The sequence below is a fragment of the Amblyraja radiata genome, chromosome 2 (genome assembly GCF_010909765.2).
Source record: "Amblyraja radiata isolate CabotCenter1 chromosome 2, sAmbRad1.1.pri, whole genome shotgun sequence".
Classification (NCBI taxonomy): Eukaryota; Metazoa; Chordata; class Chondrichthyes; order Rajiformes; family Rajidae; genus Amblyraja; species Amblyraja radiata.
This window is the reverse complement of record NC_045957.1, coordinates 77,714,418-77,735,768: the sequence shown is the minus strand read 5'-3', so window position 1 is coordinate 77,735,768 and position 21,351 is coordinate 77,714,418. Positions and strand designations below refer to the sequence as shown.

General features: G+C 43.4%; 1 non-coding gene across 1 annotated transcript; it reads right to left on the bottom strand.

Annotated features, from left to right (window-relative positions):
• Nucleotides 1-20,042: 20,042 nt before the first annotated feature.
• Nucleotides 20,043-20,114, bottom strand: trnad-guc. Its single transcript has one exon. It is a non-coding gene; the product is annotated as a tRNA-Asp (tRNA).
• Between the last annotated feature and the right edge of the window lie 1,237 nt (nt 20,115-21,351).

Genomic DNA, 21,351 nt, shown 5'->3' with positions numbered 1-21,351 from the left:
TCCCCTTATTTTCTGTTGTACATGCATCATCTAGAAATGTGATTACCCATTCCATCAAACAAAAAATTTAAACATGTAATATTACTTTTACATTGTTAACTAATGAATTGGCTTATCTTTTCATCTCGAAATAATTCTTCCCTATCTTTACTTTTTGTGTGTTCAGAAATATCCCCATGAAAACTGAATTCAGCGAAGAAGTGGATATAAGAGAATTAACTGACTTGAATGCAAGGGGACCCAACAAAAGCAAGGAATACCAGCGAAAGCAAACTCTTTGGTTTGAGGCATGAGCAAAGATATATTGACAAATTGATTTATTATCCCTTCACATGATTTGAAGATCTCTGGCTAAGTCAGCATTTATTGTCCATTCCTAATCACCCCCTGAAACGAGCAGTTGTGGGGATATTTCTGAGGGCAATTAATAGTTAACCCATTTTTGTGGTCTGATGTCACACTTAGACCAGACTGTGTAAGGAGGGAAGATTTATTTCCCTGAAAAACTTGAGTGATCCCAATGATCTTTTATGACAAGCCTGTGATTTTAAGTCCACAATTAAAAATACTATATTTTTTAAAATGCATTAAAATATCCATTCCCTAACTGCCATTGTTGGATTAGAAGAATCAAAGAATTGCAGATGCTGGTTAATACACAAAGAGACACAATGTACTGGAGTGACTCAGCAGGTCAGGCAGCATCTCTGGAGATCTTGAACACGTGATGTTTTTGGTCAAGACCTGGCTTCAGAAGATTTAAGCATGTTTCTATCACCAGCCTGATTGATGGTTGAAGAATTCACAATTTTGCTACTGTGCTCTGCAAAGTAATGGGCCTGTCCCACTTTCACGAGTTATTCACGAATGAAAGTAAGCATGCAGGTACAGCAGTCAGTGAAGAAAGCGAATGGTATGTTGGCCTTTATAACACGAGGAATCGAATATAGGAGCAAAGAGGTCCATCTGCAGTTGTACAGAGCCCTAGTGAGACCACATCTGGAGTATTGTGTGCAGTTTTGGTCCCCTAATTTGAGGAAGGACATTCTTGCTATTGAGGGAGTGTAGTGTAGGTTTACAAGGTTAATTCCCGGGCTGGCGGGACTGTCATATGCTGAGAGAATGGAGCAGCTGGGCTTGTACACTCTGGGCTTTAGAAGGATGAGAGGAGATCTCATTGAAACATATAAGATTATTAAGGGCTCGGACACGCTAGAGGCAGGAAACATGTTCCCGATGTTGGGGGAGTCCAGAACCAGGGGCCACAGTTTAAGAATAAGGAGTAAGCCATTTAGAACGGAGACGAGGAAACACTTTTTCTCACAGAGAGTGGTGAGTCTGTAGAATTCTCTGCCTCACAGTGTGGTGGAGGCAGGTTCTCTGGATGCTTTCAAGAGAGAGCTAGATAGGGCTCTTAAAAATAGCGGAGTCAGGGGATATGGGGAGAAGGTAGGAATGGGGTACTGATTGGGGATGATCAGCCATGATCACATTAAATGTCGGTGCTGGCTCGAAGGGGCAAATGGCCTGCTCCTGCACCTATTGTCTATTGTCTATTGTCTATTGTCTCCCGAGTTTTCCCCTTGATTCAAACTCGCAGAATGTTCGTAACGAGTCCGTAGGAGGTCGTAGGAGTTCGGAGATATATCGTAATGGCCCGTTATGCTAGCCGTAGGTACTCGTGGCATCAGGTAAGTCGGGACATTTTTTCAAGCCCGATAAAAAAGTCATACAATATACAAATAGGCCAATCGGCGCACCAAATCTACGCTGATCATCAAACACCCATTAGATCCTTTATTAATCTCATTTTATTCACCATGCATTCCCCAGATTTAACTAGCCACCGCAAACCATAGCCATTTAAAAAAAAAATGGACCAACCTAAGATGTGGGAAGAAACTGCAGCACCACAAGAAGAAACTCCACACACACACAACACCTGAGGTCAGTATTGAACCCGAGTCTCTGGTGCCATGAGACAATGGCCCTACTAGCTTTACCACTGTGCCACTCCACTGTGAATTGTAAAATGAAAGGAAACAGCAGAAAAAGAAGAGCACTATCAAGGTGGATGGATGGGATCAAAGAGGCCATGCTGATGGCCCTGCGGCAGCCTTTCTGCGAAGTTGCTGTTAGAATGTGTTGAAAAGATTAGTCAATCTGGTCACATGAAGTTAGCACTGCTTCAGTGACTCCTGACCATTGGTACTAAATGCCTCTGTGGTTTCAGGTTATGCTAACAGTTTCATATTTACTTTTAAATTCCCTTTTCAGCTCTGGTGGCTGGAGGAGGATTAATGGGAGCAATCAGTCAATGCACTAGAATTGTAGGAGTCTTCAGAGAAGGCAAAGTGGGCTCCCACCTGCTCATGTCATTTGTTCGTGCTGATTCCTTTTGCACATGATTTATTTAAGTCACTGTTCAGCAGCAGAGCATTGATTCACTTTCAGTGCTGAATGGCTGAGATAGTCTGAGAGCTCCTTGCTACTTTCAATAATTATATTGCTTTCCATGTACAGATATTGTATTAATGATGCCTAATATGATTTTTTTTTTAGTTAGTAAACTATCCTTTGACAAATTCAATTGGATATAAGATGGTAGGAAAGGAATAAACTGAGAGAATTGCATAATGCTGGTCACGATCTATTGCAGAAACACAATCACTTCAGTCCAGGCCTCCCTCTCCCTCTCCCTCTCCCTCTCCCTCTCCCTCTCCCTCTCCCTCTCCCTCTCCCTCTCCCTCTCCCTCTCCCTCTCCCTCTCCCTCTCCCTCTCCCTCTCCCTCTCCCTCTCCCTCTCCCTCTCCCTCTCCCTCTCCCCTCCCCACCACCCCATCCCTCTCCCTGTGAATAGGACAGGTTTGGAGGGATATGGACACATGTAGGCAGTTGGGACTAATGTAGCTGGGACATGTTGGCCGGTGTGGGTAAGTGAGTCACTCTATGACTATGGCTCTATGACTCCCTCTCCCCTCTCCTTCTCCCTCTCCCTCTCCTTCTCCCTCCTTCTCCCTATCCCTCCCTCTTCCTCTCCCTCCCGTTCTCCCCCCATGCTGCAGCATCTCATGACTCCTGCAAGTTTAGCTGCTCTCCACCCAGAGACTGGCGATTTATGCACGATTTATGTCATCTAATTGTTTGCAATCAGATTATATTTAATAACAATTTTAATGTCAAGTTATTTTTATTACATTAGCTTCTAAATATATTTGGAAGAATTCCACACTACCAATTGTTGTTAGTATTTAATATGATTTGTTCTGTATTTACATTTTTAGTAATTTTACAGCTGTTCTCTTATATTGAGACTTTATGTTAGCCGCAGTAATATAATTCATCAGGTTCTAATGCAATACTGTGAAACTTTTGATTAAAATAACATGGAATGAGAAAATCAAACCTGAAAATTCTGCTGCCTCATTTTATGGCTCTGGAAATGAATCGACATCTGAGAATGTTCATTCCAACAGTGAACAGACCATAAAACAAGTCTCAGGCCTCACAGTGTCTGCCCATTTCCCACCACAGATTCTGCCCGATTCACTGAGTTCTTCAAACAATTTGTTTTTTTTTGCTCAAGACTCCAGCATTTGTTTGAGTGTCCATGATAAAGGACCATACAGAACAATCCAATGTTGATTAAAGCTGTGGCTCAGCTAAACAGAATTCAGATCATGAGAGCATTTCAAAATATTTTAGAAGCACTTCAATAATTTTTAAACGGTTTCTTCAGCAAGAAGGAACAAATGCACAAATAATCCAATCTTGATTGTTTTAGTTTAATTGCCAAGGTTTCAAAACCAGTAATATTTTCAAAGGCCAGTAAGAATTTCTCAATACTGAATACAAGCAATTTCTAAAGCTCATCACCAGGTGGTCTCAACCCATTTTCGTTAGCCAGAATCGGACTGATATACTGCAAATACACAAGTGATACAGTGCAAAGTTGACACAAACATCAAGTCAAAGTGAAACAAATCAAAATCTTCAATTTACATCTTTGTGTTGCACTATATCTACAGTAGGATTAGTAAACATGCCAATGCAATGCTGAACTAAAGTATCATTTCACTAGGCAACCAGGGCAAACTAGCTCACTTACGTTCCCCGATGTAATTATGCTGTCTCTAATATTTTGGAGAAATGGAAACACGAAAGGAGACTGACACAATAAACAAAAATATGAGGAGATTTTATTTTTATTCTGAAATATAAAAGACAGTGTGTCAATTCCATCACAATGATAATGTACACAGGAGACTCTGATGAATTTCAATACACTTTATATCACTGTATTATCTGTTTGTATAAAATTACAATAAAGAAACAAAATTGGAGGCATTGCTGTGATTTTGCAGGTGAATGTGAGATGACTGCTATCAATATTCTCCTTTGCTTTTGCAATTCAATCTTCATTTTATTGATGTTAATTTAGAGGACCAGCAAAGGCTGGTCAACAACAAAAGCTCCTAAAGAGCTGCCAATTCAAGTATCTCCATGGAACATTGAACTTAATATCTCACGTTATTTTGAGTGCATCAGAAATAGCTAATGCAAGAAAGCCTGAAAGGAAGATCCAAGTATTTAAAAGGGACAGAGGACAAAAGGATAAAAGGGAGATCTGATGCATTTTCACAGTCTTAGAGAATAAAGGAAGCTTGCAATTGCATGACATTTCAGGATTTCCCAAGTACTTCACAGTCACAGTTTTTAAAGTGCAGCCATCATTATAGGACAGGAACCCAATTTTCACTGTTTGTATCCCTTTAATTATTTTTCCGTGGATTGTCACCTTGTCGTGGTGGAGAAGCTTGTGTGGTCCTGAGATCCTGAGAGCGATCCCGCCTGGAGCTATGCCCCTGGTAGGGCCACCCATGGCCGTAAGGTCGAGAGGGAGGACTCTGACAAAGAGCAATCCAACCAAGACCTCAACGGTGGAACAGGCGGAGGATGATGGCTGACCTTAGTGGAGCGCACAACGACTGGGAAGGCGGATGAAGGCTGAGGCATAAAAGGGTCTCCGGTCGTCTTGGACTCCATGCCACTGGAACCTGACCCAGATCTGTCAAGGACCTTTTGGCTGTGCACCAGTCTCCGCACATTAAACAAAGTCACACACTGGCGTCCTCCAACCCTGGAGACACCCATGGTCAGCCATGACAGAAGGGGGTCTATGAAGATCCCTTTGATATGACCTCTTCCACAGCCAACCATGAACCATTGTGGGCTGCATCATTCCTTGATCATTGGTACCCGTTCTGATTTGTTCTTTTCATATCTTTCATTAATTTGTTCTTTGTACCTGTTCATACCTCTAGTTTCCCTCTCCCCTAACACTCAGTCTGAAGAAAGGTCTCAACCTGAAACATCGCCCATTCCTTTTCTCTGGAGATCCTGCTGATCAACAGAGTTAATCCAGATTTTGTGTCTATCTTTTACAAAGCAAGCACTGTCACATATCAGTATTCAGAAAATACATCTTTGACATTGAATGAGAGGCAAATAATGGCCAGCACACTGGGGATAAACCTCTGAACATTTATGACACAGAGCTAGAGAATCTTTTGGATACTTCTGAGAGAACAGACTCAGATTAATGTATCATCCAAAATACAGCACCTCTACCTCACTGCAGATCTCTCGATGCCATACTCTTGAGAAGATTGTCACTAAATGTTTCTTTGACATAGGTGTAAAACTGACCCAAATTCTGCTCTTTTAAAATGTTCCTAATCCAATTATACATAGTACAATTAGAACTTGGAAACAAATAAAATATAATCTAAAATTAAGAAATGTATCTCTTTTATTTCCAATAGTTAATAACCCATCGTTTAAACCCTGGAAATGAATCCATTCACACAATGGGAAAGAATAGGAATTAAAATGCTCGAAGACTTGTATGAAACTGGAAAATTATTATCATTCCAACATTTACAATTAAAATATAATTTGAGAAATAATCATTACTTTAAATATTTTCAAATATGTGGTTATCTGAAAAAATATACACAAGATTATTATAATATGCTACCAGATTTACTGGTCGAAGCAATGAAGACAAAGGCCGAATCAGCAAATTTAATATCATACTTGTATAACATCATTCTAAATATAGAAATTCCATCAACTGACGGTATTAGAAGAGACTGGGAACAAGAACTAGCTATAAAAATTTCAAAAGAGTGGTGGGATAAACATTTACTATATGTGCATAAATGCTCGATTAACGTAAGACACATTCTAATTCAATTTAAAATCTTACATAGATTATACTATTCAAAAACCAATATAAATAAACTTTTTCCTAACGTCACCTATTTGTGATAAATGCCGATCTCAAGAAGCTACTATAGCGCACTCGTTTGTTTTTTGTACAAAGATTCAAAAATTCTGAACTGAAATTTTAGAAATCTTCACAAAATTATTTAAAATAAAACTGATACCAAAAGCAGAATGGATTATCTTTGGAACAATGGAAGGTAGCCCTGAACTAAATGTATTTCAAAGAAATTGATTTAATTATGGGTTAATAACGGGGAAAAAAGCTTATACTTAAATTCTGGAAAAACGCTCCAATTCCAACAATAAATATGTGGATCTCAAATATGTTTGAAACATTACACCTGGAAGATATGAGACTCCTCCTTGCAGGCAAATCAGACCACTTCCAAAAGACGTGGTCTGCATTTATCGACTTACTACAAGTATAAGGTGCAACAATACTTTAAAAAATAAATGGTGTCAGGTTTTGGTAAGGGGGGATGAAAAATATGAAGTTGGTATATCCCTTTTTGCGCGGTATTTATAATAGAGCTTGTGTTTCTTTTTTTTTCTTTTCTATGGCCTATTTCTTAACTTTCTTCTCTAATTCTTTGTTTAATGGGTTTTTCTTTTTGATCACTCTTTCACACTAACACGACTATCTCTCTTTCTTTACTTTCTTTATATCTGTCTTTCCTTAAAGCTTAAAAAATGAAGGGGTACAATAAATGTAATAAGATATATGTGGCTTGAACTACTAACTTACTGTACTTCTAATAAATAAAAATATTTAAAAATAAATAAATAAATAAAAATATAATGTTCCTAATTTCAGCTGTGTATTTATATTATCTTTATTTTAATCCTACAAGACCCATGCACTACAACATTCTGCATGGGTGTTACCTCACTGACCATCCATTTCACCACTAACTTCCATCCGGCGCTCAAATACACCTGGACCATTTCCGACTTCTCCCTACCATTTCTGGACCTCACTATCTCCATCGCAGGTAACAGACTACTGACCGACATCTGCTACAAAGCCACTGACTCCCATGGCTATCTGGATTACACTTCTTCCCACCCAGCCTCCTGTGAGGACTCTATCCCCTACTCTCAATTCCTCCGACTACGCGGCATCTGCACCCAGGATGAGGTGTTCCAATCTTTTAGGGAGCGGGATTCTCCTCTTCGACTATAGATGCGGCTCTCACCAGGGTCTCCTCTATATCCCGTAGCTCCGCTCTCACTCCCCATCCCCCCACTCGTAACAAGGACAGAGTCCCCCTTGTCCTCTCCTTCCACCCTACCAGCCGTCACATACAACAGATTTTCGTCATTTTCGCCACCTCCAACGTGTTCCCACCACTGTCCACCTCTCCTCCCCATTTGGCATTCTGCAGAGACCGCTCCCTCCGTAACTCCCTGGTCAATTTGTCCCTTCCCACCCAAACCACCCTCTCCCCTGGTACTTTCCCTTGCAACTGCAGGAAATGCTGCATTTAGCATACTTGTCACATTACCTTCCCCCTTGACTCCATCCAAGGAACCAAGCAGTCTTTCCAGGTGAGGCAGAGGTTCACTTGCAGTTCCTGCAACCTCATCGATTGCATCCGCTGCTCTAGGTGTCAGCTGCTCTACTTCGGTGAGACCAAGTGTAGGCATGGTGATCGCTTCTGAAATTAGGAACCTGAACTCCTGGTAGCCCAGCACTTCAACTCCCCCTCCCTGTCCAAATCTGACCTTGCTGTCCTGGGCCTCCTCCATGGGCAGAGTGAGTCCTACCGCAAATTGGAGGAGCAGCACCTCATATTTTGCTTGGGCAGTTTACACCCCAGCGGTATGAACATTGACTTCTCCAATTTCAGATAGTCCTTGCTGTTTCCCTCCTTCCCTTCCCCTTCCCAGCTCTCCCACAGCCTACTGTCTCCGCCTCTTCCTTTCTTCTTCCCACCCCCCCACCTCCACATCAGTCTGAAGAAGGATCTCGAACAGAAACGTCACTTATTCCTTCGTTCCATAGATGCTGCCTCACCCGCTGAGTTTCTCCAGCATTTTTGTCTACTTTCAGATTCCAGTAGTTTGTTGTATGAGTAACGGTCTGAAAATTCCACACCTGTTTTCCCAATGAATTGTCCTGCTTGCAGACAGGACATATTGTACATTGGGATCTTTTTAAGAGCAGTGTTATTGCTCTATGGTAACTATAATGGAAGCAGAGCACAAATTATCATTGTCACAATAAACCATAATATTCACAGGGTCTGAGGTATGAAATCATGGGCTGATCAAGACCAAAGTGATTTGTAAGCCTGTGCAAAAATCATGGGGAGAAAGATTTAGCAATTGCTGCAGAATTGAACAATTTTATGCTCTATGGAGGCATACTGTTCAAAGTCTCAGTACTCGCTGTCAAAGTACATGGCAATGAAACAAAGATTATGGAAAACAATGATTCCTCTATATGGAGTTATTCATCTGGGCACTTTCCTATAATAAATATGGTTACAATAAGATGAAGCATCTCAGAACGTTTGTCCAACTAATGAATAGTCCAAGCACTGTTAATGGGACGATTTCATAAGCACATTATTTGTCCAAGAACTAATTCTGAGAACACTGTATATTGATGGCCCTACAAGTGAGGGGCAACGCTTGACCTCCTCTGAGGAAATGAGGCTCAATGTGTCAGTGGGGAAGCATTTTCTGACCAGTGATTATAATTTTATTAATGTTTAAGTAATTATCAAGAATGATAGTTATAATTCCTACATTGGGGAAGGCTAATTTTGATGGTATTAGACAAAAACTTGCCGAGGATGATTGGGAGAGGCTGTTAGTGGGTATAGGGTGATTTGATAAATTGAAAGCTTTTAAAAGTTAGGTAGAGAGCTTGGAGCCAACATGTCTCTGTTGAAGTCAAAGTGAGGGGCAGAGACAGAAGGATTAGGGAACCCTGGTTGACAATGGACATTCTCTGGTCAGGTAAAAATGGAGGCATATGTCATAGCCCTATCTTCTATGTTTCTATGGGTTATTGATAGGGGACGATCAACCATGTTTACAATGCATGGCGGTGCTGGCTCGAAGGGCCGAATGGCCTCCTCCTGCACCTGTTTTCTATGTTTCTAGGTAAAGGCAGCTGGGAATACCAAGCAAATCCCAAAAGGAGTATAACAGATGTAAAACACTTAAGAACAAAATCAGTAGAAAATAGGGATGCTAAATATTCTTGGTGGATAAGGTAAAAAATAATCCTAAAATATTCTATGTGCTGTATATTAACAAAGGGTTAACTAGGGAAAAATTGGTCCCCTTCAAGCATCAGTGTAGTTTAGGTTTAGGGCCATGAGAGATGGACAATCTTAAATGAATGCTTCTCGCCTGTACATCCCATGAATCAGATCATGGAATCTTCTGACTGCAGAGAAATGAACAGTAATATCCTGAAACATACTGACATGACATAAAAACTGTTGCTAGTGGATCTAAAGCACATAAAGATGAATACATCCCCAAGGCCTGAGAAAATGTAACAGTGAGACACGAGAAGAAATTGCTGGGAGCCTGATAGAGATTTTTCTATCTTCTTAACCATGGGAAAGGTTCAAAGGTTCAAAGGTTCAAAGGTTCATTTATTGTCACATACACCAATTGGTGTAGTGAAATTCAAGTTGCCATTGCAGCACATTAATACAACATAACATTATGAAGAAAATTAACATTAAACATAAAAACATCCCCCCACAATGGTTCCCACTGTGAGAGAAGGCACAAAGTCCAGTCCCCATCCCCTTGTCCACCCAAAGTCAGGCCTATTGAGGCCTCCGCAGTCGCCGCTACGGGGCCCAATGTTTCAGGCCCTTCTCGCCGGGTGATGGTGTGTCGGGAGAACCCTCTTGGCAGCTTGCGATACCTGCTTCCTTACCGGAGACCGTGGCTTCCAAAGCCAACAGGCCGCGCTGGACGGAGTTCCACCACTGGCAATCTCGGCGAGAAATCCCAGGCTCCCGATGCTAAAGTCAGCGCCACCGCCCGCGGCTGTCCACTCCACAGACCCGCAGCTTCGCGATGTTCCAATCACCGGACTCAGCATTCCGGAGCTCCAACGCGGCAACCAGGGCATGGCATCTCCCCCTCCGCGATAGTGCTCCAGTGCTGTGCCACCACTGAAGCCGAGGTTCTGGACGGTCCCCTCAGGAAAAGCCGCTGCAGTCCCGATGGTAGGCTGCAAGGACGGGCCGCCTCTCCGAACCAGGTAGGGACAAGGAAAAACTGTTTCCCCATCCCCCCCCCCCCACACCCCACATAAAAAGACTAAACCTCCAAAACAAAACGCTATTTTACATACTAAATTTTTTTTTAAAGTACTAAAAAGACGGACAGTTGCAGGCAGGGCAGCCATACCCAACTGGACGGCGCCCCTAGGAAAGATACAAGAATACTGTAGTGAGGCTAATGTTGTGCCTTTATTTAAGAAGGGCTGCAAGGATATGTCAGGGAATTACAGACTGGTGAGCCTAATATCAGTGGTGGGAAAGTTACCGCAGGATATTCTGAAAGTCAGGATGTATCTGCATTTGGAAAGGGAAGGTCTGATTGTTGACATGGCTTTGTGCATGGGAAACAGTGTCTCAGGAATTTATCTGAGCTTTCTGAAAAGGTGATCGTCAATTGATGAGACCTGGCCAGTAGATGTTGTCTACATGATTGTCCGCAAGGCCTTCGCCGTGGTCCTGCATGGTAGGCTGATCATGGGATCGATGGCGTGCCAGCCAATTTGATACAATTGGAGCATGAAGAAGGGTATGATGAAATATGATATCTTTATTCTCCATAGACGCTCTCTGACCCGTTGAGGTATTCCAGCACTTTGAGTTCCACATAAGATTCCTGCAGCTGCAGTTCCTATCTCTATAACTGGATACAAAATTGGCTTGGTGGAAGGAGGGTGGTGGTGTTTTTTTTCCGGTTGGACTGGAAGTCTGTGAACAATGGAGCACTGCAGGGATCTGTTCTGGGGCCCCTCTTGTTGCATTATATTATCAATTTGGAGTAGAATGTATAAGAAGGAATTGCAGATGCTGGTTTAAAATGATGAAAGTCACAAAAAACTGGAGTAACTCAGCAGAACAGGCAGCGTCTCTGGAGAGAAGGAATGGGTGATGTTTTGGGTCAAGACCTTTCTTCAGACAAGTCAGGGATAAGGGAAACAAGAGGTATAGATGGTGATGTGGGGTGATAAAGAACAATGAATGAAAGATGCAAAAAAGTAACAATGATAAAGGAAAGAGGCAATTGTAACCTGTTTGTAGGGTGAAAGTGAGAAGCTAGTGCGGGAGGGATAGAGAGAGAGGGAATGCCGCGGATGCATGGGGAGCAAAATCAATATTATGGGTTGTAAGTTGCCCAAGCGAAATATGAGATGCTGTTCCTCCAATTTGCATTTAGCCTCACTCTGACAATGGAGGAGACCAAGGACAGACAGGTCTGTGTAGGAATGGGAAGGAGAATAGTGAGATTAAACGAGAACTTACCAGTTTGAAGTTTGATCTTGATTTTATGAGGTGTTACGATGAGCGATTACGTGAAGAAGGGCCGTCCGTCTGCGTGCGCGTCAATCTTCAAAGCAGCAGTGTTAAATCACAGATAAAAAGACCTGAGAATAGTAAGATTGTGAAGAAACTAGAACTTCCATATGACCTTGATAGTATGAGCGTGGGAGCGGTGGGCACTTAATCGCTCATCGTAACTCCTCATAAAATCAAGATCAAACTTCAAACTGATAAGTTCTCGTTTAATCTTACTTTTTTACTTCAGAGTCACGTGAGTGACTACGTGAAGATTTCAAAGCTCTGTGATTTTACGCCGGTTACGAATCCAGGCGTCACACACTGAATGGATTGACCATGGATGCGTGTAATCATTAAAGCATTCAGACATTACGTAGTTAAGTAAAGACACTGATGCTTTAAATGAAAGAAAAGTTTAAAAAAAATAGTTACCCCTCCCAACCTTGGGGGGAAACTAGGGGACAGAACTTAAAATGGTACGTGCAAACATCCCCAGTCCGGTTATGGGTTTGTTATAAAACCGGTGGACCGTTATTTCATTCGTCCATCCTGCAGCCACTAGGATGTCGTCAAGGGGCACGTCCATAGCTCTTGCTGCTGACGTAGATGCAGCCCTGGTGGAGTGAGATTTAACGTTATAAATGTTCACTCCTGCTACGGCCATTACCTCCTTTGACCATCTGAAGATAGTTTGAGTTGACACCTTCTGGTGTGGTTTTTTATGGCTGATGAGGACCGATTGTTCTGAGCCTCTGAGGTTCTCTGTAACTCTCAGATAGTGGTGTTAGTATGTTACCACACACACAACCATTGGTCCTCTGGATATGCCAAGAACTGGATCTTCATCCCTGGCATTCCTGGCCTGCTCTGTTTTATCAGGTTCCTGATTACGAATGTTATGTTGTTCATATTGGTGGTCATGTAGTCCAACCATAGATTTTGCAGTGTCTGGACTCTTTGTCAGCATACCACCTTCAGAGTTAGTTATAGGTGGTCCCCACTGTCAAAGTAGGGTTAGTACCATGCTCACATGCCATGTGTCCATGTACCTTGGCCTTGGAGGTATTAAATTGTAAATTCCCTTCATGAATTTTGTTGTAAAGGGGTTTGTTCCTATCGACCTGTGCCCTGCTTCCAGCATCAGATAGGAGGAGCGTGCGCCTCTGGCACTATAGATAGTTATAGTACAGAGTTGATAAGAACTCCAAAACATCCGTTATCTGAACTGTGTTGTATTTGTTTGGACAGTCCTATGCCTTGAAATGGCCTCCTGAGAATCTGCAGACCAACAAGTTAATACATTTTTGTAGTGGATGATTGCTCCCTGTAACTGGATTCACTAGGAGGTCCCTGCTCTTGGGTACAGCCATAACTGGCTGGACTATAATTCCCAAAAAATTATGGGAACCAGGCTTGAGTAGGCCAATCTAGCACTACCAATATGCCTGTGGCTTAGTCTTGCTTGATTTTGGTCAAGCATCGGTTTGTGAGACAATTTGGCGGAAAGTATACATAAACATTCCTCCCCAATTGAGGGAGAAAGCATCCACTGCCTTTGCTCCTGGATCCAGCTAGCAGGACACATATCTGGGTAACTGATGGTTTCGTCTAGATGCAAACAGATCAATATCTGGTATGCCAAATCGTGTAGTTATTTTGTTAAATACTGCCCGATTCAACATCCATTCTGTGTTGTTATTAAACATTCATGATCCAGCATCTGTCACCGTGTTATATTTACCTCATAGATAGACCGCTGTAACCCAAATATTCCTCTCGATACACCAGTGCCAAATGAGGTTCGACAATCTGTCGCAAGATACAGATTTTACACCACCCTTTTGATTGATATATGCCACCGCTGTGGTGTTATCAATCTGAATTTGAACAAGCACAGGTTGCATGTTGCTACAGAAAACCTTGAGTCCATATTGTGCCCCCAACAATTCTAGGTAATTGATTCCATGTGTTGGGGAATTACAGACTCCTGCTCATTCCATCTGCCCCCACAGCTCTAGGCTGTGTTTGTGGCTCCCCATCCTTAGCCGCTTGCATAGGTCTGAAGAACCACCGATGGCTTTCGAGCAAGATTTCCCTTGAGCTGTCTCACGTTCGTTATCCACCATAGTTATTCAACAATGGCCTCTGCTGGCAATCCATAGTTTTGCCAATTTGGCTTGCATGGAATCTGAGTGTTCGTTCCTTTGCTCGCTGTAAATTCTGGTAATGCAAAGGCCCGTGACGTACTGCTGGAAATGCAGCTACTATTTGCCAATTACACTCGCTGTTTGCCTGATAGATGGCTAGTATTTGACTATCAGGTCATAGCAGGCTTACTTAAATCTTGTTGTTTGCCCCTAGGCAAAGTCACCAACATATTTACTGTGTTTGATAGTAAATCCTAGGTAATCAATTACCCTTGTAGGTGTCAATTTTGATTTAACTGGATGGATGAGGTAACCAAGTCTTTCAAACAGGGTTTTGGTTTGCTTTGACTGATGCTTCTGCCAATTCTTGGTGACTCCAAAATGAAAATGTCCTCCAAGTATGCCATTACTATGTGGTTCTGAGACCTTTGTAGACCCAGAATTGGTTTCCGTAGTTTAGTCAATAGTCTAGGAGCTGATGTAAACCCATTTGGCAGAGCCATGCCATCCAGTTAAACTTCAAATATCTCCTGCTCTCAGTGAATAGACACCGAATAGTATGCATCTTTGAGGTCGATGCATGCCATGTGACCATTTTATAGGAAGCTGCTATAAAACAGTTGTTAGACCGTAACAAAAATTCACTGTTCTGAAAGTCTGTACTGCACATATGAGTTTAACCTGGATGAAGTGACATCCTCCATCTGTCACCTGTCCTGAAAGGCAATCCTGCCCATAATACTGGGCCTGCCTCGAAGACAACTCCGGTCCGAGTTCTAAGTCTGCTTGGAACCTATGTATGTCGTGCAGTAAAAATAATCACATGTTATTATCTGTTTTTTAAAACCAGATCTGAAATTCATGTTATTGTCATTTTGAACAAAAACACAAGAGTGATAATTACCAACATGTAACTGGTCCACAATCCCTTGTTTCGGTAAACCCAGACCCACCTACCTCTATGGCTACCGGTGGTCTTGTGGTAAGCCCAAAGGCACCTGATGCGGGTTCCTTATCTCTCCTTGATTGGGAGTAGGACTGGTAGGGAGTGTGGATTCCATGTTTCTCCTGACCTCTGCTTGGGTCTTGGTCTGAAAAACCTCATCATACTGAGCCTGCCTTGTAAGACAATTCTGGCCATAATTCTGAGTCTGCCTTGAAAGACGACTCTGATCATATTTCCATGCCCAGCTTTCAAGCTACCACCGGCTTCAGTGAACCGCTTACCCCCTATGGAGTTGTGGGGTGTGTTGTCACCTACTGATGAAGTTTTGCTTGTCGTTGGTACCTTGATTGGTCCAACAGCTTTGCTTCCTTCTTCTGGTCTTACCTGAAGAGAGGATTCGGCGGCTGGTTTCTCCAAAGTCACCCTGATAGCGCTGTTCCCTTGCCGGCACTTGTAGCGTGCAGATATTCTGCCAACTGCTGGCTCTTGAGGCCATATGCATGTGCTTCAGTATGTTCATACTTTAAATTCGAGATCAGTTACCTACTGATCACTCGCACTCCCCTCCACTGAGAGTGAGAATTGTAGGCAGCCTTGAAAACAGGTGCTGCCGCAGGCCCCTGAGGATACCTGCGCTGACATGGCCCCTCCAGCGGACCTAAATGAGATTCTTGCTTTGGGTCAGTCTGAAACTGACCGTGAATGCTCCTCTCCTCAGAGCAGGAGACATTTGTGCAGCCCTGAAACAGGTGCCGCTGCCTGCGGGTTCTCCATAATACCCGGGCTGATAACTCCCTCCTTTGGAGTATATCATTGTGGAGCACCTCTCCATCAGGTGCTCCATGTGGGTTTTGAATGTTTAAACACGTTACCCATGAAGGAGGTTATCCTCTCCATCCGGGATCCTCCTGGCCCGACTTGTTTGCGAGCTTTCTCCTTGCGCTCCCTTCCTCAGAGCGAGAGATCAAATAGTGGCTAACCCTCCAATTGGGTTTGCCTAGGTACTCTTGGCCCGTTTTGTTTTCCCCATGTGTGAGGCTGCTGGCACGGCCTGCTGTAGATGCCCATGCTGATACTGCTCCCTCCTTCGGAGCAGATCATTGTGGGAGAGTCGTCCTCAGACGCTCTCCGTTGAGGGAGGTTATCCCTCTTCCCCGGACTCATCTGAGTCAATGGGTTTGTCAGACTTGCGGGTGGTTTTTACGTCCCGCAGGACCACCACGGAGCTCCTCCTCCTGCACCAAGTCTTCTCCTGCCGGTTCTGCTGCCGGCGGTAATGTCGGGAACAAGACCGTCGCCCGCTACTGGGAATGCTGCGGTCTTTGGCAGCCGACTTCCCCGCGGACCATCTCCTCGACATCTGGGCTCTGAAACTACAAAAAGCTTCAAGCCTGAAAGAGCGCAGGTAAGTAATTCAACATTCCTTACCTGCCCATCCCGACGGCTGGGAGGACGCAGTGCCTCTGCCAGTCTGTCGTGCGCGTTGTGTTCAGACGTAATGACGCGCACGCAGACGGACGGCCCTTCTTCACGTAGTCACTCACGTGACTCCGATGTAAAATTAAAGAGTCCAGCAACTGGGAGATCAGTTTGGTTCAGGCGGGCTGAGCCAAGGTTTTCATCGAAACAATTGCCCAGTCTGCGTTTGGTCTCGCCGATGTATAAGAGCCCACATCTTGAACAATGGCTAGAGTAGATGAGGTTGGAGGAGGTGCAAGTGAACCTCTGCCTAACCTGAAAGAGCTGTTGGGTCTCTGGACAGAGTCAAGGGAGGAGGTATAGCAACAGGTGTTGCATCTTCTGCAGTTGCAGAGGAAGGTACCTGGGGAAGGGATGGGTTGGGTGGGATGCAGTGAGTTAATTGCAATTGTAATTGATTTTTTTGTAATTGTAATTGATTTTATTAGCCATGTATGAAAATAAAACAAGTATGTAAATCATAGGAGAAATTTGATTTGCCATAGTCATACCAAAAAAGCAAAAAAACATGCAACCACATAAAAATGTAACATAAACATCAATCACCGTGGCTCCTTCACATTCCTCAATGTGATGAAAGGCAATAAAGTCTTATCTTCTTTCCTCCTGTTTCTCTCATGGTCAGGGGAGTCAAACCATCCACAGTCGGAGCGATTGATGGCACCACCCAGGGAGTTGTGGAGGGACTGGTCTGTGCAGAAGGGGGAAAGGGGTGGAGATGCGAGATGGGAAAATGTGACTGGTGGTGGAATCCCGTTGGAAGTGGCAGAAATTTTGTGGGATTATGTGTTGTATGCAACGGCTGATAGGGTGGAAGGTAAGGACTAGGGGAACTCTGTCTCTGTTGCAAATAGGGGGAGGGGGAGCAAGGGTGGAGCTGCGAGGTACTGAGGAGATATGAATGAGTGCCTCATCTATGATGGGGGATGGGTGCTCCCGTTCCCTAAAGAATGAGGACATCTCGGATGTTCTAGTATGGAACACCTCATCTTGGGCGCAGATGCGGCATAGACGGAAGAATTGGGAGTAGGGGATAGAATTGTTGCAGGAAGCAGGGTGGGAAAAAGTGTAGTCATTGTCCCAGAGAGACAATGAAATTCTGGCTTGCTGCAACACAGCAGAATATGTAAACATAATACAGAACAGGAGATAAAAGTTCAGTGTGTCTATATACCATAGACCATATATATATACACAATAAATAAATAAATAAATAAAGTGCAATAGGCTGTTATAGTTCAGTTTGTTTGATGTCGTGTTTAATAGCCTAGTGGCTGTGGGAAAGAAGCTGTTCCTGAACCTGGATGTTCCAGATTTCAGGCTCCTGTAACTTCTTCCCGATGAAAATGGAGAGATGAGTGTGTGGCCAGGATGGTGTGGGTCTTTGATGATGCTGGCAGCCTTTTTGAGGCAGCAACTGCGCTAGATCCCTTCGATGGTGGGGAGGTCAGAGCCGATGATGGACTGGGCAGTGGTCACAACTTTCTGCATTCTTTTCCGCTCCTGGACGTTCAAGTTGCCGAACCTAGCCACGATGCAACCAGTCAGTATGCTCTCCACTGTGCACTTGTAGATGTTCGAGAGAGTCCTCCTTGACATACAGACTCTCCGTATTCTTCTCAGGAAGTAGAGGCGCTGATGTGCCTTCTTTATAATTGCATCAGTGTGCTGGGACCAGGAAAGATCTTCGGAAATATGCATGCCCAGAAATCTGAAGTTCTTGACCCTTTCCACCATGATATAAATGGGATTGTGGGTCTCTATCCTACCTCTTCCAAAATCCTCAATCAGTTCCTTGGTTTTGCTGGTGTTGAGGGCCAGGTTGTTGTGCTGGCACCATTTGGTCAATCAGTCGATCTCACTTCTATAGACTGACTCATCACCATCAGTGAATCGTCCCACATCAGTGGTAAAGTTGTCGATGATGGAGTTCGCACCATGTCCGGCTACACAGTCATGAATATAGAGTGAGTACAGCAGGGGGCTGAGCACGCAGCCTTGAGGTGCTCCCGTGTTGATTGCTATTGAGGATACATTTCCACCAATACGGACAGACTGTGGTCTGTGGATGCGGAATGTGATTTCCCCCCTGCTGTCGTAAATTGTTCCCTCACCCGCTTCTCCCCTGTGTCCTGTAGTTTTACTCTCATCCCCCCTCCCCCAAAGATGGAAAAGGGATAGATATCCCCACGTCCTCATCTTTCACCCCACCAGCCTCTACATCTATCAAATCATTCTCTGACATTTCTGTCACCTCCAATTTGTTTCCACCACCAGTCTCATCTTCACCACCCCCTGTCCAGGTTCTTTCCCCTGCAACTGCAGGTGATGTAACACCTGTCCCCATACATCATCCCTCACCTCCATCCGGGGACGGAGGTCGAATGAGTGACATGAAGTTCGACCAAAGTCCGAGGGAAGTTTGCGCGTGACGTACGGCGTCGAGGCTGTGCGTACGGCCTCGAGGCGGCTGCGGGCCGGCAGGCCGTTGCCGCGCGGAACTTTTGAACACGGTCAGTTTTTCGGAGCCCCGCGCAATGTCGGGACCAGCTCAGCACAACTCCACACGGCTCCGGCGATCCAAGTGGGACCGGCCCCGCGAAGCCGTACGGTTCAAGCAACCACGTTAGGTCACGCTTGCCGCATGGAGTCGCATGCTCGTCGGACAGGCCCTTTAGGTCGCGCTTGCCGCACGGAGTTGCATGCTCGTGGGACAGGCCCTTAACTTATCAAGAATATGTAAATCCCTGTCTTAAAAATATCCATTGACGGCCTTCACAGCCTTCTGTGGCAAAGAATTTCACAGATTCACCACCTTCTGACTAAAGAAATTCCTCCTCATCTCCATTCTAAAGGTACATCTTTTTATTCTAAGGTTATGACGTCTGGTCCTAGACTCTCCCACCAGTGGAAACTTCCTCTCCACATTTACTCTATCCAGGCCTTTGTCTATTCCATAAATTCCAATTAGGTCACCCCTGTAGCGGCAGATTTGTATAGTGTTCAAGAGATTACTCCCTCTAGCCACTAATTGGACTACATGATTAAGGGGAATGTCATTATATGCATGTGAGCTTTCCGTCAGAGACCTTCAGAGCTTCTTCACAGATAAATCTTCATAACACAGTCTTTTGATTAATAGATTCTTTATTGTTGATGAAAATCTATAAGGTATACATCCAACCTTCTTCCGACTCGTACACTATAATCTTCGTCAAACTCCAGCATATCGTTTTAAAGGTTAGAAAACTCTTCGTGTCTCCATTACGCTTCGCATGGTCAAAGGGTATTCCTTCCTCATGCAACTCCCAAACTAAACTAAAACCTAAGCTTCTGCGCAAGAAACTTAGCTTCAAACACACCCTAAAATACATCATAAATCCCACCCACATAATAACGGGCAGTCTAAAATTTAAAGACACATGCCATAATTAATGACACACAAAGCAAGCCAAATGGTCACTTGATACCGGCCCCTAATTGTTCCAAGTATATAACGAGGTAATTATTAATAAACATCAAAAAAGTAGCTATGAAGGCTTAACATTTATCAAAAGCAAAAATACGGGAATTGAATACGGGAAGGAGTCTGGCTCCCCGTCGGGGAATTGAACTCCAGTCTGGCTCCCCGTCGGGGAATTGAACCCCGGTCTCCTGCGTGACAGGCGGGGATACTAACCACTATACCAATGAGGAAAATAGCATGCACTATATATCCGCATTCAGAATTCTTCATCGACTCTTCCATCTTCACTTTCGCCTTCTAGAAGTAAGCGTAACTTGATTATTGATCTTATTAAAACACTGTTTTTAGTTTAAAGTCGTACCATGCGCACCAAACCCTTAAAATCAGACATGATACCAAGTATACAGTCCAAAATATTGATAGCATGAAACGTCTTCCTCCATGTCCGATCAACTCATGGATGTGTTGTAACAACAATGTTGAAGTGTGAAAATCCTTCAGGAGAATAACAGGATTTGTAGCAATAAAGTTCACTGTTAGGTTTGATTTAATTTCCGGATCATTAGCAGAGATTTCAAATCCCAGCTCAAGCTTTGGCCATTCTCTGTCTGGCTTACAGAGAGACTTTAGTTCATTGATTCATCTCTTATCACTTAAGAAGCGGTTCACTGTCAGTTCTCTAGAAACTTCATCCGATGGATTTTCTTCTGTGTTAACATAATTAAATTGTACAATATTAGAAACTCCCAATGCTCTTTCCATTAGCAGATTGTCTCTGTCCAAATCCAACTCTCTGATTTATTTGGCTCTATCATCTAGTGGAATGCTTTCACAATTGTCGCTGATCCACTTGGAAAGTATGAATCCTCCCTTATTGCAAAGGGAAATCAGATGTTCTTCTGGTTGAATAGCTTCCTGCTCAGTAGACATGGATTTTAAGCAATCATCCATGTTGAAATTATTCTTACTTCATGAAATTTAGTATTCTCACCAAACTTGCGTTTCAAATTCTCGGTGCGTTGCTCTGCCATGCGACAATTATTCGGCAGACTAACACTTTCTTGTTTGAAAGGTAAGTCCAGACAATAGTGTCCATCAATCTTTACTGAGTAGTTCATAATATCCATGAACTTCAACTCTTCATTCGACATCTCTTCAGATTCCTTATTGGTACTTTCATTAAAGTCATGATTGTATTGCTTCATCACCGGCTTTTCTAATTTATCAGTAGATAATTGATTAACAGCAATGGTAGGATAGTTCTTCTGTTTCTCGTTTTCATTATTTCATTTCAAGGAGCCATAGATAACCCATCCAAGTCGGGTTTTCGTAGCATATGGTCTATCACCTTGGCTCCTAACAATCTGTATAGGTTCCAATGCTTTCAAAACATTCGTTCCGATAAATAGATCAATACTAGAATTTATTTCAGATCTTGACATCCTTCAGGTAAGGCCATTGTTTCAA